Source organism: Nothoprocta perdicaria, unplaced genomic scaffold, assembly GCF_003342845.1.
Source record: "Nothoprocta perdicaria isolate Ctin4 unplaced genomic scaffold, notPer1 scaffold_12, whole genome shotgun sequence".
Taxonomy (NCBI): domain Eukaryota; kingdom Metazoa; phylum Chordata; class Aves; order Tinamiformes; family Tinamidae; genus Nothoprocta; species Nothoprocta perdicaria.
Genome location: NW_020454316.1, coordinates 5,321,340 through 5,338,700, shown reverse-complemented (window position 1 = coordinate 5,338,700; position 17,361 = coordinate 5,321,340). Strand labels below are relative to the sequence as shown.

The 17,361-nt window shown below is 40.0% G+C and overlaps 1 protein-coding gene and 1 long non-coding RNA gene across 2 annotated transcripts in view; both read right to left on the bottom strand.

The window, feature by feature from the left end:
• PRKAR1B (protein kinase cAMP-dependent type I regulatory subunit beta) overlaps positions 1 to 17,361 on the bottom strand; it is an 87,341-nt gene that overhangs the window by 53,612 nt on the left and 16,368 nt on the right. The gene's annotated exons all lie outside the window — the stretch shown is intronic.
• On the bottom strand, positions 3,087 to 7,359 carry LOC112959852. Its single transcript, XR_003251669.1, has 3 exons — positions 7,251 to 7,359; positions 5,188 to 5,300; positions 3,087 to 3,678 (listed from the first exon to the last, which is right to left on the bottom strand). It is a non-coding gene; the product is annotated as an uncharacterized LOC112959852 (long non-coding RNA).

Here is a 17,361-nt window from a genome sequence, read left to right as displayed (position 1 = left end):
AGCGTGCAATCCTTACCCGTGCCTCCTGGGGGCCTCCACTTTGAAAGCTGTGAACCCTGGGCTGCACAAATGCCTTTAGAATAACCTGATATCTGTCTACTCTGCCTGTAGAACACCATCTACCTACTCTCCTACTGCAGGACAACACTAAACTCAAAAGGGGCACCTTACACATTACTTTTGAGTTTCTGCTATGCACCCAATGGGTAACAAAAAGAACAGAGGCAGGAAAAAAAAAAAAAAAAAAAAGGAGTAAAAGGCAGAACAAAGTCCTTTTAAAGAATTTCATTCATCTCTCGGCGTGACAGCGCTCGGGGCCGAGCGCGGGGCTCCGCAGACAGCGCGGCCTGCCCAGCTTGCAGGAAGGAAGAGCGATTACAAGAGGCGGGCAGGAAAGGGCCTGTTAGCACCGCTACCTTTAACTTCATCTTTAATCTGCTTCTATGCCTCCGACCTGTCACCGCAGACATTAATCACTTTATAGGCCTTATAGCTGTCTCAGGCTCATTTATATTATTTGTTTTAATGGCCTCCCTTATGTCACTGGTTTTCTGTGGGATAGTTCGGCCTTAATTTCCTGTTTACTGTTCTGCTCTATCAAAGTGATGTGGTTTATTTTTGCACAGGTTTCCTAAGGCTACATTATAGCCACTGGTTGCAGTGATCGTATCACAGTTGACCTCTACAGAGAGCACTGCAAAACAACCCGGGAAATATCGTTCCAAATATTTGAGAAGTCTCTGAAGTCTCATTAATGCGAGCACTTTATATTTCATTAAATTTTACGAAAGTTCTCAGTAATTCAAAGAATGTCACAATGGTTTGCAGTCTTTAGCAGGATTTATATCTTAGCTTGCAAAGAGAAGTGATTTTCAAGCATACAAGAACTGGAACATGGAAGGAAGATAATAAACTAACAAGCATAAAGACAAAATGTCTCTGCGGTCTCTCTTCTAGAGCCAGAGGAGATCTCGTGCTAAGTGCTCTCTCGACAGACAGAATTGCTATATAAAACTCATAGCCAAGATTTTCAAATTTCAAAGCCAAAAATCCAGATTTGGGTCTGCAGAAGCACTGGTAATTCCAGAACAGGCCCGTACAGGAAAATATAATGTCAATATAGTTATTTAATGAGCACAGCTTTGCAGTGCTGGGCTAAACCGCTACTGTCCCCGTGGTGGGAATGTCAGGGCCAGAAAACACCACTCCTGAGGGGTTCTAAAAATCAGAGGGGAGTTTATTTCTTGCAAAGTATTTCCCTCTGTGAGGATGCTCCCAAAAGGGGCTGTCACTGAGCACTGATAACTGCAATACTCGGAATATCTCAACCAGAACATTTTCAAAGTCCCTCAAAGTCTTCCCTTAATCTACATTCTTTTGGCTGGTGTCCATAATAGGAGCAATAGGAGTCCATAATGCATTATGGACTCCTATTGCATTGAAATATATATTTTATACTGTGAGCTCCACAGGTATTTATTTCACAAATACTTAAAAATATAAAATAACAAAGAAATAAGTTGGAAGGTTTCAAATAACATCTTAAGAAAAGTAGTAACTCAGTGACCTGCCTCAAGGATGACAAATGGAAAAGCAGAGTCTTCATTCAGTTTAATTTTTTAAAATTAGAAACAGGGATTTAAATTGCAATTTTTAAAGATAGTTTTCTACTGAATTAATTTCTACCTCACTTTTTTTAATAGGATGAGACTAACCCAGTAGTTAGTTTTCATGAAGGTAAAAATTGAATCTTTTGGACATCCCCCCCAGTCTGAAATTCTTATTCAGAATGGTTCATGCAGGTAATAGCTTTTCTGATTTGAACTAACAAATGTATTGCTACTGTCTGACCTTTTATTAATCTTCAAAGAAAGACTCAGCTAAAATGCACTTTGTTCATTTTCTCAAATGGCTCTATACGCACAGGTTACCTTGGCATGCCGTGAGGCTATAGATTGTCCATTAGCCTAACTTCAGTTCTGAAAAGCTTAAAAACAAATTTTCAAAGAAAGAATAATCAATGTCATAGAGGTAACTGCAAAATGAGACACGGTGCAATATTTGTTTACTCCCTTTATTTGGTAAGATAATTGTATTCTAGACAAAATAAATCAATCACAAATTGATTCTTCAAAGAAGCATGTTTAGTGCTGCGAGATAAATTGCTGCTTAAAATGGGAAAGGAAGAAAACTACAAGGTATGTAAGGCAAAGATTTAAGGGGGATTAGCAACAGTTTATATTGGAAATAGAAAAACAAGACCAGAAGTGATTTTAATAAAAATACTTCAAGAACCAGTCTGAAGAACTGAAGATGCAGTGTTGGGAGGTATTGCAAGACTAAAAAACATGGATGATTTTGATGATTGCAGTAACAAAAATGGAACAAAATTCAATAATCTTTCATGTTGAAGTCGCAACAACAATTTCTGATTTACTCTGAGAATTTAATCACTGCATGACTGTAAACCAGCTTTGTCAAGTGTCTGGGAAGAAAGGAAACCATGCAGTACCAGTATAAACTGAGTCACTTCCATTAGAGCAAGGGAAGTATTACTGTAAAAAACGCTTCTGCAGATGATTTAGTCACCTCTGCACAAAACAAGAGATCTGTCTGAATGATTGAGAAGTATAGAAAGGTATTCTGGTTTAATTAGCAAAATGGAGACCCTATCTTTTATAAGGGAAGATAAGAGTTTGAATTATTTATTACTAAAATAAAGTAAATGATACCATTGTAGTTTATAAATACTTTGGGATGGGAGGCAAGAATAGGGGTAAATGTCAGAGCTGAAAAAGAGCTATTTTAACTAATGGACAATGAGGGCATGAAGAATCAACACATATAAACATTTCATCTGGAAAGGAGATGATCTCTTGCCATGGGAACAGTAATGTTATGGAGCAGCATTCCAACAACTGCAGCCCAATAAACTGGGGAATATAAAAATATCTTCATTTAGGTTATCCAAGGGATAATGTGACTTGGTTTTCTACAGTATCAGATGACCGAACTCAATGATTCAAGGGAGCCTTTCAGACCATATTCCTAAGGACAAGAGAAAAAAAAAAAAGAAAAAAGAAAAAAAAAAGTTTCCTAACAGGGCAATGAAGAGTAAAACAAGTGCAGGATAAGTCAGAGAAGACGCAGTGAATTCTGACAGCCCACTCTCATAACAGAGATGAAATAGCTGGAAACATCATCAGATTCGTTCCTCTCAACTTTTAGAAGATGAGAGGCAATGCCAAACACTCAAAACAATAACGTCTTGCCTTTATAAACAACTCTTAGTATCACTGGATATAAAACAGAGACTTGGACATCTGCTGAGCATGCCTATTGGATTGGCATCAGAGCTCTCCGCCTGGCTCGCGTGGAAGGCTGTGGGGTCAGGAATGAGACACGCTGTTCTTCAAAAACAATCTCCCATTTTGCCACTAGTAGCTTTCAGAGTCCATCTCCCATATATCTGAAGTCTGTTTAATTTCACCTGATTTAGATTTTTTTCCTAGTGTCCTCTAGATTTCAGCTGCAAATTAGGGCTGGAGAATCCATCCCTGTGCATATGTTGTGCTGAATTACTGACTCTCAGGAGATGTGTGAAGTTCGGCTCCTTGGCACCCCCATGGGTATTACTGTATGTCCTGGTACACGCTAGGAACAGATCGTCTATGACTACTGTAAAAAAAATCATTATTACAGATGTAGCTTGGGACTGCCTTCCCTACTGCTCTACCATGCATCCTTTTCTAGCCCTTAATCTATCTGTTAATAAATGCTATTTTTAAACTGCAGCAGCCCTCTCCCTACTTTGCACATTCAGAGCGGAGATGAAGCCAGCCTTCATCCAGGCAAACATGCCATCTGGACAGGGACACACAGGAACTGGAGAAGGTCAGTAGCTAAGGACCAGCAAGAAAAAAAGATGTAAACTCCAAGCACTGCTAACATTTTGCTTTAACTGCTAGAATTTTCCCCTTATTCCTCTGCCCTTGTCAGGGGACAACACTATTTGCCATGGGCCAGAATCATGCTGGATAAAATCCAAAGTGCACCAGTACCACCTGCCAAAAAGTGTTTCTCCAGCTTCAGCTAATGGGATAATTTAAGGCAAAATGCAGTTGTGGATGGATCCAGTACCTGGGCAAGCGCTGGGCCACTCTGCTGGGCCCCGAGGGAAAACAAGAGTTGGGGCACTGGGCTAGATCACTAACAGCGAGCTGGGGGCTTGGAAGAAAGGTGGAGGAAATCCGAGGACTCCTTATTTCTTCCTCTCGCTGGTCTGACGACAGGACAGAAATGACGACAGGACAGAAATGACGACAGGACAGAAATGACGACGTGTAGAGGAGTGTGAGCTCTTCGAACCCAAACATTTCAACCATCCCTAAATATGGTCACAAGATTTTAGATACTTGGCTTACTCTTAAAGAGTTAGACTCTGAATTATCTCCAACTGTGTAGGCTGTAAAAGAAAATGCATAAACCAGTAATTCTTGAAACTCCCTAGAAACACACTCACCGCCAGATTTTTTTTTTTTTTTTTGGTAGCTGTTATATTAATCAGTGTTTTAAAAAATTAGAATGTTCTATGATAATTTCTCTTCCAAATCTAATAAGCAATGCTTTGCAATTAACTTCAACTCACTCTCCTTAATGTCATTATCTACCAGCTAGAGCTTTGAGATACACCAATGAAAAATGCCTAAGTTACAGCACTATGTATATGAACTGTCTTCTTTTTTTTCAATGAGCAGTCAGTAGTTAGCAAACAGCAGTATTTCAGTGGCATCTTGGTTACTCTCTTAACTGAAATGGAAAAAAATGTGGAAAGATCAGCTGTTCTCAAAAATATTGCCAAAAAAACTTATTTAAGGGTTTTTGGCTGAACCTGAACTCAAAATATTTTCCAGCACCTGGCCTTCAACCAAAACTCAAAGGATTCAACCCAGATTTCATGCTTCAGTTTTATATCTTATCAGATACTCCTATACAAATTCATCTTTTAAAGTGACTTATACGCACATGTGTATAAATGTAAACATAAACACAGCAAGCATGACAACACAAGTCACAACCATCTACTGGTTTCTTGTACATCTTTCCATCAAGCTACAGATTTTACAGTCAGGATAAATTCTCCTGAGACTTAACACAGTCAGATATTGTTAATGAATATTGACTTACATCCATAAAGAACTTCCACTTCTGCCTTAATCTTCTATCTGATCCATTAGCAGCAGCTAAGTGATGACTTGATCAAGTGCTTTCTACAGACTGTTCAATAGTGCTCAAAAGGACTTAGATCACAGGGGAAAGAAGAAAACATGCAGTTAATATATCTCAGTATTTTCACCATCAGGAGATCAAAATTGGAATTACTGTAAAGAATACTGCTTATGATAAAAACAAAACTTAAGTACTTATGTACTCTAAAGTTCCTGTAATTAAAAAAAATGGTCAATTATTTTACTGAGAGGTGGTATGGAGAACACAAAGGTCATGTGGAAACGCATGGGGGCAAGGTTTATACAAGGGAATTCTGCAGCGTCCAGCTGACTCCGCAACCCCTCCGTACTGCAAAGAGGGAACGATCCCCGCTTACAAAAAGCCACAGAGTAAACGTTAGTAGCTGCTGCACTGGTTTCACCACACTTATCTTCTTCAGCTCTACCTTCTCCTGAGGTACTTCTGGGCTAACTAAATGCACAACTGCAACAAAGACATTAAATAAAACACAAATTCACTTCCCAAATATTAAGCACAAAAAGGATTTAAGATATCCCCTTACCATTTTTTCCCTATTAAAGAACAGCCTGATGAGCACAGAATACTTTGTGCCTCAGTACCTAGAAGTTTCAGCAATATTTGGCTAAGAAAAAGCAAGCTAAATGGAGGAAGGGTTTGAGCACCTCCCTGGGCTGCGCCCCAGCACAATGGGAAGGGGATGGAAGCAGCCCTGGCACCACCTGGAGCTGCTCTTTTCCTTCCTCTGTGTAGCACCTCTGCACAAACACTACACCCACGCACCCTTCCGAGGAGCTTCAGAATAAATCTGTATCTTGACAGCTTTAAGCCCAGCCAGCTTGAAGCCTCAGCCAAAGTGCTTATGAGAGGTACCCCAGGTATATAATAGATCATGAGGGGTTAGCCGAGACAAAGGCTTAAGTAATAGCACACTTAAGGAACACTGTAAGATGGATACACAATCAAAATCTATAGGGGACTAGCTTATCCTCTCACTCCCGTGGTTGTAAATATTAAGAAAATCTACTGAAACACAGGCAGCGATGCTGGATGTTTCTCCCTCACAAAATACACAGCTAGGGAGACCTTTAAAGTCGGTTGTTGCCCGCTGTGCTGGCCAACAGGCAGAGGAGCCAAGACAAATTGCAATATGGAAAGGTCTGCGAGAGACAGGGCTCTTCTTGTGCTAGTTTCTCTCCCATGTTACGCAAGTCGACAACTTTGTAAAGCAGACTTCTGTTTAAACATCAAAATGCAGGCTTGCATTGTTTCCCATGCACAATTAAAGTTTCAAGTAATTTGTATACTTATGGCCATCAAAAATGCCACCTTAGGGATTTGGTCTTTTTTTTTTTTCCCCTCCACGACTCGTGTTTTCTTTGTTACGTGATACTTCTCCTTTTTAATAACCTTGAACACAGTGACCCCAGGTGGCAGATGCCACCACGGCTGCTTCCCAAAGCACAGCCAAACCTGCGTGGGTCAGGAACAGGCTGCGAAGAGGGCCCGTGTCCTCACCAGGAGGCCCCAGGACAGGACAGCTCCACAGAATCCGCACGGATCAGAGCGGTCAGCCTGACAAGGGTTAGGTTTCCTAGCCACCATTTCCTGCTGGTTTACAGAAGCTCTTCTAATAGAGGAGCACTGAAAAGGTTCCAACAGCACCAGGTGAAGGATTCTCCACCTCACACACCATGAAGGATTCTCCATTTCCTGGATTTTAATGGGATTCAGGTTTCTTCAGCCACTCTCCCAACTTCAGCCTCCCCAGGTCAACGTGCCAAGTACCCCAGCAACTCAATATTTTTCCTCACTTTCCTGCTTGGAAAACTAGGTAACTGCATGAAGCTTGCATTCTGTGACCAACAGCAACATCACTTAAAGCATCATACACCCATGCAACAAACAAAGCCCAAAATCAACAGTATATGGGCAACTCCCAGGAGCTTTTCCTTTATAAAAATCTTAAAAACCTTTTTCATTTCTCAGGTAGGCTGGCCTACCTAAGAGTCATCTTCTCCAGGCTGGTGCAAGTCCCAAGCCTCCAGCAGCCAGGGCATAAGGCTCTGCCCTCAGCACCACTCCAAAAGAAAGCACCAGGACTCAGAACTGGGCTAAAACAAGCTAATTTGTGGGGGAGAGGAGATTTTTTTTTTCAAGCCATTCACTAAATAAAAAAGCTGGCTATCATTGTTTAATACTCACATCTTTGATTGGTATCAATTAGCTATTGCAGCTGTGTGAAATGGTAATTAATGTCACATGTGAGTTTTACTCTTGAGCCAAACTGCCTCCAAGAGGGAAGGAAGTGCTGGGTATCCTGACGTCTTCCCACTTTGCTCACTGATGGAGTGGAAAGTGTTATCTGCTGGCACCACAATAGTCCTGTCATCGCTTGAGGGGGTCACTACGGCACCAAAACAAAGCAGCAAAATACATAAAACTGTTAAATAAGAAATGTGAAGATCTTCAGCAGACATAACTCTAAGTAAACTTTGCACAAACTATTTACCATTTCACCCCCAGGCATTAAGAATGTGCTCCAGAGTGTAGGAATGATGCAGCTCTATTTCCTTTTTTTTGCTGTATCTCTCACGTCTTAACCCAATTTATAAAGCCAAGCATAAGAAGGAAGAAAGGAACTCTACCTATTAGAGCTATTTGCAGAATCCCCATACTTCTCACACAATTAAACCTTGTTTTCCATTGAAAAAACCTTTGAAAATGCAACTATTCTAAATATAGATCATTTGCATTCACAATAAATGAATTTGGCGGGCAATCTTTTAATAGGAGTTGATACAAAAGAAACCTAAATTTCATGGCATAATGATTCATAGCCCAGGTGATTAAAAACAATCTGTACTGAACAAATCGAAGTGAAGATCAGATTTCCAGTGCTAAATTCGGTTAAAACCCTAAGCCATAAGAAGAAGGAAGAAGAGGTTTAAGCCCCCAATGCCTCAACATGCTGCCTGAATAGCTTTACTTCAGCTGTATTTTGGTAGCAAAAGTCTTGACGTTTCAGGGTAAACTGACTGACATTCCCAAGGACAGTTTTGACTAGGAAGGGCTGTTCCTGCAAAGTGCTGCAAAGCTCTCGTCAACCCGTCAAGGAATCAAGCTGCGTGTTCTAATCATAGAACAATAAACTGATATTCTTAGAAATAAGTTCTAATCAAAATACAGGATTTAGCAAGTGGAAGAGGAAACGTGACATGTGGCATACCATTAAGGAACAGCAAGTAAACTTGCATAAAGCATAATTATGCCAAATTACTATTTTAAATCAAGCTTCTAAAAGCGATGAAAAATCTGCATTGAAAAATCTGCAACCATGCTGCAGAAAGCAGCTGTAAAGGGAGCACAGGTCAAATGTAGTGACGAAACTGTCAGGACCTGGCATCACGGCACCACTGCACTGTTCTGCACATCAAATCCAACCCAGCACCAGGAAGGTTCAGTTGGCTGTTCTGGGAATTACTGGCCTGTCGAAAGGCCACAGTCTGCCCTGGGCTATGAGAAAGTAATTCCCATTCACCTCGTAAGATCACGATGTGCCTCTGTTAGGAAAGGGCTTGGACCAAAGTTCATCTATTGGAGAAAGAATGGAAGAAAACTGAACATTTCAAACGCAGCATTAAAGACATCTTATGAATCTTTTAAATAAAAAAAAAAAAATACATATATTATCAGAAAATATGTAAATATATTGTTTTGCCTCTATTGGCTCTCCCCGTTTTTTTAAATCCTTAGACAACGGATTTCTCATTATGAATCTCAGAAAATACCAGACATGCTAAAAAACAAGATGTGGAAATAGTCTTAATGAAAAAAAACCTTGGTGTTTCACTGAAAGCAGGAGGGCTGGATGTCAGGAGGTCACAGGCATTAGGCTAACTGGAAATACAGAAGAGACTATCGGGACTGTAATGTGCCTTCCTACTAACAAGAATTAAAACTTGTGCAGTTTACTCTGCTTACCTCAATTACTGCGTCTGGAAAATAACTCTATTTTTGTTGGCTTTTTCTTTTTCCAGGATATTCATTCATTCACGTTAGCAAAGCACTTTAAAATCCTCTGGGATCATCATAAAATCTACTTTTTTAAGCCTATCACCTCCACAAACAGAAGAATAAACTAAACTTGATCCTGCAAACAGTGATCACAGTAGCAAATTTGGATGTTGCAGAATCAGGGCCTAAACGCTTAATACAGGACACGCGAAAGAAGATTATATGTGATCAGCAGAAGAATTTTTCTCCTTCTAAGAAGGCACCAGTAAGCCCAAGCTTGGAAATACTGCAGCAAATGACTTAAGGAACACGTGTCACCAAGCACAGTTCTTCGTGCAAGGAAAAGCTCCCACGGAGCTGGGAGACACCAGGATGCTGAGCCAGGATCCTGCGAAGCCCCGGAGCGGGCTCGGGTACCTCTGCCCAGCGGCTTCAGCGTCTACCTTGGTGGCAGCACCAGCCCCCATGGGCAGCAGCAGAAGTCAACCGATGAGCAGATGTTAAAGCAACAGCCTTCATGGTACTAACCCATATTACAGAATTTCAGAGACTCCTGAGTAACAGCTACTGATTAGTAATTGAACTGAAGCAATAGTTTAGAAAGATACCCAATACATGCCTATTCTTGCATCCAAAAATCACACTCAGGCCCCAACTTGTAATAGCCTGTCTTTAAGCTGCATTTTCAAGTGTTTTATTCAAAGGAGAAGAGTCCTGACTTTAAGTGAAATAAAAGTTTGTGTCTTTGTATGTTGCCATGTTTGAAAAAACTCACAATATTTTGGAGCAGTAGAGAAAACTCTGTAAAAGCTAGCAACAGTGGAGAGCCAAGCCTGATCTGAAGACTTCAAGCAGTGGAAAATCAGCCACATCCAGAGGTAATTTAGATTATGGATCAGTTCCCTGATTACTTTAAGAAGCAAAAACTAAACTTTTCCAATCTGAATTTGCCCGGCTTCAGCCACCACCTTTGGATCCCACATGCTTCTGTCTGTTAAAGGGACCTCTGCTATCACCTATATTTTCTCTTCTAGACCATGATTAAGTTACATTTTATTCTGCTTTGCAAGGCTAAATAAACTCCGTGCACACAAAACTGGAATGATGCTAAGTGCCTTAAAATAGTATCTGATGCTGCTTCCCATTCCAGTACGCCCTGTTCTATTTTCTAATTAATGCACGATGCAGAGGAGCTTGTTACACCTTTCTAATGGAAATTTCATTAGTCAGCAAACATGTTTTCATATGGCTTATGAAGTGGAATTTGAGTAAGTAAAAGAATTAAAATCCCTGCAGAGAGAGTTTTTGGTATTTTTTCTGAAAATGAAAGGCAAAATGAAAAACAAATTCTGTTTTCTGTCATTCTTTATTAAAAAAAAAAAAAAAAAAAAAAGATTTCTTGAGTTCAACAAGGAACATATTGTGTTCTTTGTCCCAGGATGATAGCAGAAGAAAAACAGAGAAAAGGAACCTGATGGTGCCAAAGGGTTAATGTATTCCAGTTTGGTCAGTCTGAATAAGTGAATTTAGCAGCTGACAGTGCATGGTGTGACAGTCTCTTACAGCTGTTCCAATTGATTCAAAGACCATCTTTGTTTCTTGCAATCTTAGCAACTGTTACTTTTTTCCAAAGACAATGAGAGACCAGCTGTTACCTCACAAGATGCAATGTACTTCAGGTCAAAGTCTTTAGCAAGGAACTTGTAAAACAAGAACTAAACCATTGTTTGGGTTTGTCAGATTTTTTTTTCTTTAAAACAGATTTAGGAGCCTAACAGTCAAATTAACTTACACTCAGTATTTCCACTAATGCACTGGAATGAGAAAGAAATTTCATCTGGCTGCTAATCTGAACCTTCTATTTCAGTAAGGAGAAAAAAAAAATAAATGTGACAGTATTATAGAATATTTTTGGTTAATAGGTCAGTCTCCTCCTTTCCAAAGGTAGTGCTGCTAGGCAGATGTCATCTTGCAAGATGAATCTATAGGTCTAAACATTCAGAATGTAAGCTGGGGATTTTTGAAAGAGTTTTGAAAGGAGTTAAATCTCCACTTCCCACTAGGTATCAATCCGTGTGAATTCCTCGTTTCTTTAAGCTCTTTGAAGACACTATTCTAAATGCATAACTGAGCAACTTAGTCATACAGTTGATCCTCCAGCCCCAGTACTGGTAATACTCCCACCTGAAGACATGTAGGCTTTGGAAGATGTAGAAAGTTGCAGACTCAGTCACCTAATCAAGACTTATTAGAGTAGGAGTAACTGTTGACAGGTTATCTACAACCTTTCTGAAAACAAAAAGGTAAGCATCACTTTGAAGGGCTTTAGTTGAAATAAACCATTGTTCTTCCATGCACAAAGACAAATTATTGCTCCCTACAAGCTCCTAGCTGTTCTGCTGCAGAAGACAAAAACTTGCCGAGTGGATCCTCCTTTATTCAACCTTTGTGTTTAATTCTGGAATGTCTTAACATTGAGAAATACATTTTCAGAACCATTGCCAGCTAACTGTTGTGTAAAGAAGCCCACAAAGGCACAGTGATACATACTGCACCTTTGGAAAGATCTATAACGGCTGTTGAATTCAGCAGTAAGTAGTCTTTTTTTTTTTTTTTTTTTTTTTTTTTTTTTTTTTTTTTTTTTTTTTTTTTTTACCTATGTAAAGACAAAGATAAGTTTAGACTCAAGATTTCTTCAGGTGTATGCAAGACTCTTATTTGCCTCAGGCCATTTATTCTACATGTAGAAAGGAATTAGCTAAGTTATTTCTCCACCTTAACCCTCTTTTCATAATGGATGATATATTCCCATATGTAAGCCACCATTTCAAACAGATGTAAAAATACTTCCCATCAGGACTGGCGCCATTAGTATTTTTGATAATGAATATACACAGCCTAACAAAACACTGAGGGTAAATCACAACCTCTAAATTCTACGAGCCGACTGCATTTGTTTCTGAAGATAAAAAATATCCCTAACACACATGTGCATGTTTATAGTTATGCTTAAGAGAATAACCCATCACTAGGCCAAAATTCTGACATCACAAAAGCATTTCTTGCACAAAATGTGTACGTTGTCAGCCTGCTGCAGAGGGGCAGCTAGGAAAGTAGATGCCGTCTCCTGATGACAGCCAAGAGAGGAACTTTGCATAACTAAATTAAGAGACTGCTGCCTACAGGCACCACAATGGCAATTAAAGACAATACTTCTTGTATTGAAAGGAGATGGATGTACTGGAAAATAAAGTCCATGTTAAATTCATTGCTAATCCTTGAATGGAGAATTGGATCGTTTATTTTCCAAATGTCCGGGCAATTCTACCAATTTCATTTCCATCTCCGCTGCCAGATGGCTGTTGTCTCCAAAACCCATAACTTTTTCTAGTTTTAAGTAGTATTCCTCATTGGCAAGCTCCAATTCAGCAAGACTGAAAGTACTTTAATTTAAACACATGAATAGTTCCTTTGACATCCATAGCAAGTCAGTGGAACAACTCACACTTAAACATGCACTTTTAACTGCCAGGCTGAATCAAGGCCATAAACAAGGCATAAAAGGCACAAAGAAAAGCTGGACTGCCAGACAGTTTACCTGCACAATACCTTGGTGCTACCCAGAGAAGAAAAGCTTTTATTTAGTATTCTTTGGCATGTTTGAGAGGTGAGTTTCCTCTTCCTTGGTTGCTTGCAAGTGCAATTCCAAGGACAGGTTCTCTCCCACACAGGGAGAAGCTTTAGCACCAGTCTTTTTAGTACCAAACATGCTACATTTGCCTACAGGTATAACCACAGTATCTTCATCCCTTTTGGGGTGTGTATGTTAAAACAATATTACTTAAAGAAAAAAGATGACTGGTCTCATCACTCTTATATAAAATGTTAGGAAGTCCTTGTAAGAGATTCAGTCCAGGGCAGGAGAATAATTCCCTCACAAGCTGGCCAGCTGCTGCTTTCAGCTTTCACAATTTCATTTTTAGAATGGAATTGTGAAACATTTAAATCATTACACAAGACCTCAAAAATGCCACAGATACAATTTAAATGCACGAATGCATACAATCAGATCATACTTGCTACCAATAACCACCAAGGGCAGGAATTTGGAAGAAACATCTCTCTCTCTCTTACTGTATATATATGCCCCAAATTACATATATGCAGGTATAACCATATACTTTTAGATAGAATTACATTTCCTCTGCACCCAGATTTCCACTCTCTGCTAACCACCTCCTAGAATTCGAGCACAGATTGGATATTCAAGCCTCTACAAACTCTCAAATAATGCAGCTTGTTCCTCAGTGCACCCTGTGCAAAGGAGATTGGCTCCATGCTCTCATCCTTCTCCCCTGCGTTGGTACTCCCAAAAAGAGGGAAGATGCTCCTTCAGGACTTTGATCATATAAAAAAATCACAACATAACATGGAAAAGTCACGTTACTGAGTCATTAAAGCTCTCTCACCTCCCGGCTTTGCCAAGCTCTGCTGTGTCATTTCTCTGACCTCTTTTTTCCTTCTTTTTTCGCCCACCTCCTACCTTCTGACCAGGTTATCTCCCTACATTCCGAGCAATCTTGGCCAGGAGCTTTGCTCATTATAGCAGCATTCACGCAACCTATTTCAACCTGTCCCCTGACTCCTATGGGAACCCAAGGTGGCAGTTTTGCCCTCCCTTCACTTGATTATAGCTGCTGCTGCTGAATGGGAAGGTCGTGGCCTGCCCGGGTCTCTCAGCTGCATCTTTGCACTGCCTCCCTTCAGCTGCTGAAAGCATTTCTGCAGCCAGGTACAGACAGGGAGCTGGGGAGAGCGGTTTTCAGAGCGCTGCTCTGGCTAATCCTGGCCGCCCAAGCGCTCGCGCCACCACGAGAGCAGCCACAGGAACGTGCAGCCAAGGCTCGGCAGCACCCGTGTTGCTTCCTCCTTTGGTAGCAGCTCAGCATTACTTTGGCTTAAACCAATTGTAAAACCATATCCTGAGGCTCCTGACTTAGGTGTTTTGAGCAGCAGCCAGCCTCGATGCCTCCAGCGGGCAGAGTAAATATCCGCCTTAAACATCCGTGTGGTTTTAGCACGATGTGGACTCCAGGAACTGCAGAAATAATCCTGCAGAATCATGGAAAGGGAAGTTTTCCTGGACTGTTCTGCATCACCGTGGGCACAAATCACACACAGAATATAGATCTATTTTTTTTTTTTTTTAAACAAAAGAGTCAAGTTATAAATACAAGGGCAATACAGGATGTGTAATGAATATGTCATAGCTGTGGCATCCTGTTTGTTAAATATCTTGCTCCTGAATGGGGCCGGTTTAGGTTTCTTGCAAATACATGAAGCTTTCCAGCTGGCCTATAGCCAGTGTTTTAATAAAAAGTGGTATTATGAAGAAGTAAATAAAGCTTATAGCAGTAATAATAACCTTGAAATTCACTAATCACCACAAGTTTCAGAAATATTTTAATGTGAGATCAACAGGCCAATAACTAAAACTCAACTCTCAGCTATGGAAAGCCACTCATGTTAGATTATGCCCACACTGAACAAGCACCCAAGTCATTAATGACCTGGATGATAGAAAAAGTACATTTTCTGAATCCAAAGACAATACCTAGCAAAGGAGCTGGAAAGTCTTTAGAAAACAGGATAAGGAACAATTACAAAGTGAAGAAATGGTCTGAGAAAATATATTCACTTTCAATAAAGGCACAGGTGTTAAAATTGGGTAGGAATAACCAACAGTTTAAAAAAAAACACACAGTGAAAACCAACAGCTAAGGTAATATTTCTGCAGAAAAGAATCCAACGGCTACAACGACCCCATGCTAAGCAGGAGTCAATAATATCCTGTCGCTGTGAAAAATATAAACAAATTAGAAAGAGGTGGACCAACTGAAGGCGGCTGAGAAAGATAACAAAGACGGGCAGCAATGTGAGAAATCTGGCCTGCAAAGGAAGACGCCGATGATGAGATTCATTCACCTGAGACAGCAGATGTGGAAAGTAGTAATAAACCTTCAATTATATAAAATATTTTTGTAAACATAGAAGAATATACTAATATCTCCACCCACTGAGGATCCAAAAATTACAGCCTGCTGTTTTCAAAATCCAAACAGAGGATTAGCTCTACTCTGTTGAGAGAGATCTCTCCAATCTGTTCTAAACATTCTACAATCTATTTATGCTATCTTACCAGTAGAAATTAATTCCACGTCCAGTTTACATTCAATTTGTAAAATTTAAGCCTAACTCTGCTAGTTTTGTCTTCAAGGAATACAAGCCAGTGATTATTCATTTCACCCACATGGCAACTCTTAGTGCATTTTTGAGAATGTTACTGTGTTTTGAACGTAACTGTGTCTCAGTGCCTAGGAAATCTGACTTTGGTCCCTAATGTCTTTCAAATAACACACATCTATTTATAGAACTTCTGTAGGACTCCACTTAGCCACCAACCATGGCTTACAAAACAACCTGACCTGCAGACCCTGTTGAAGAGCACAGGTTAATTAAAATATATTTGTAGTAAGGTAGCAAAATATGTTTTTTTCTAAAATGCTAACAGGAAGGCAATATCTATACGACTATTAAGACGTCTTGTTTCCAGTTCTAGGCACAGTATGTTTGTTGCGTGTTTCCTCCATTGTGGTTGGAATAACGCTCGGAGAAGGGTAAAAATTTTTCTTCGGGTGTAACTCTTGATTGGTCTATGCCCAGTACACAATTGAAATCAACACGTTGGGCCCCAAAAGGCAAAGAAAATAAAGAATATCCGTTTTTCCTCATGCCTTTATCATGTAGGCAACACCTGCATAAATGCAATGCTGTGTATTGCTGTAACAATTGCATCAGTTTGTTGCGTTCATTTGTTGTTGCTGGCTTTTTTGCAACTTTACTAAAGACTACAATATTTTAGTAAAAGCACTAAACAGTTTCATAATTCTTCTTTCTAAAGCACTTTCACACCAATATACTGCTGAAAAAAAGATTTATTATTAATCTAAGTAATAAAATACATAATACATCTTGAAAGTTACTGTGGTCACTGCAGCCATCTATACATGAGTAATGAAGAATAAATTATCACAAAAATTGTGCTATTAACTTAAATATTAACTGTGGAGTATCGAAACTACCAGAATCCCATTTTAAGAGTTCACCTAGTCCCCTTACTGCTGGACAAACAAGTTTTACATAGGGTTTATATATAACACACAGTGGATAGCTACCCATTCTAGTGGTTCAGTGTGGTTAGGAATCTGCCAGGCTTCCAAACAGGGCCTGCAAGATCATGACTGACATGACTCATGCTCATGACTGACAGCAGAGGTGGCAGGCCCTGGTGATGACCTGGAGTCATGACCGACAGTCCTGCTGCACTCAGTCCTGCTCTCTCACCCACTGGTCATGCTCGAGTTAAACTTCTTTCTCTTCCTTCTTGGCTACTGCCAACTGTGGGTCCAGTTCCTGTTCCTGCAGCAGGTCACCTTGGAACCTTCTCAGCAACCCCCTTCGGGTCAGAGCTCTCTGCAGCTGCTTCTGTCTGGTACAGACTGGACATTCTGTCAGTGAAATGATGAAAAAATGTTTATTTTTAGCCACAGAGGGGGAAAAAAATGCACAAATCTCTTTTTTGCTCTTTCTCCCTTATTATTCAACATCACAGTAAAGACAAATGCATGTGTCCAGTATTGCATGCTGAAATGATAAAAAGTTCTTGCTAGATACACTGCCAGGTTAGAAGAAATCAGAACAATCAGACTAGCCCCCTGTCACTAGTTCTGACTTTACACACCATTTCACAATCAGGAAGCCTTAGGCTGATAATCTGCTGGAATTCCAAGACTGGGACAGGAAATAAAACATTGCAAAGCTAAGGGTGTAATTCTATCACTGTACAGATAGAAATCACTCATTGCCTGCTGAACAAACAAAACAAAGCTGTAAAGAGGGCATCAATACAATGTACCCCTGCCTTGCTAATTTCTCCTACATGTTGTATTCTCAAGCATCACATATTAAAAGGGTAAAAGTTTTTGTGAACTCTAGCAGGCTTCAGAATGAGGTCTGCTAGGAACACTGCTGGATCTG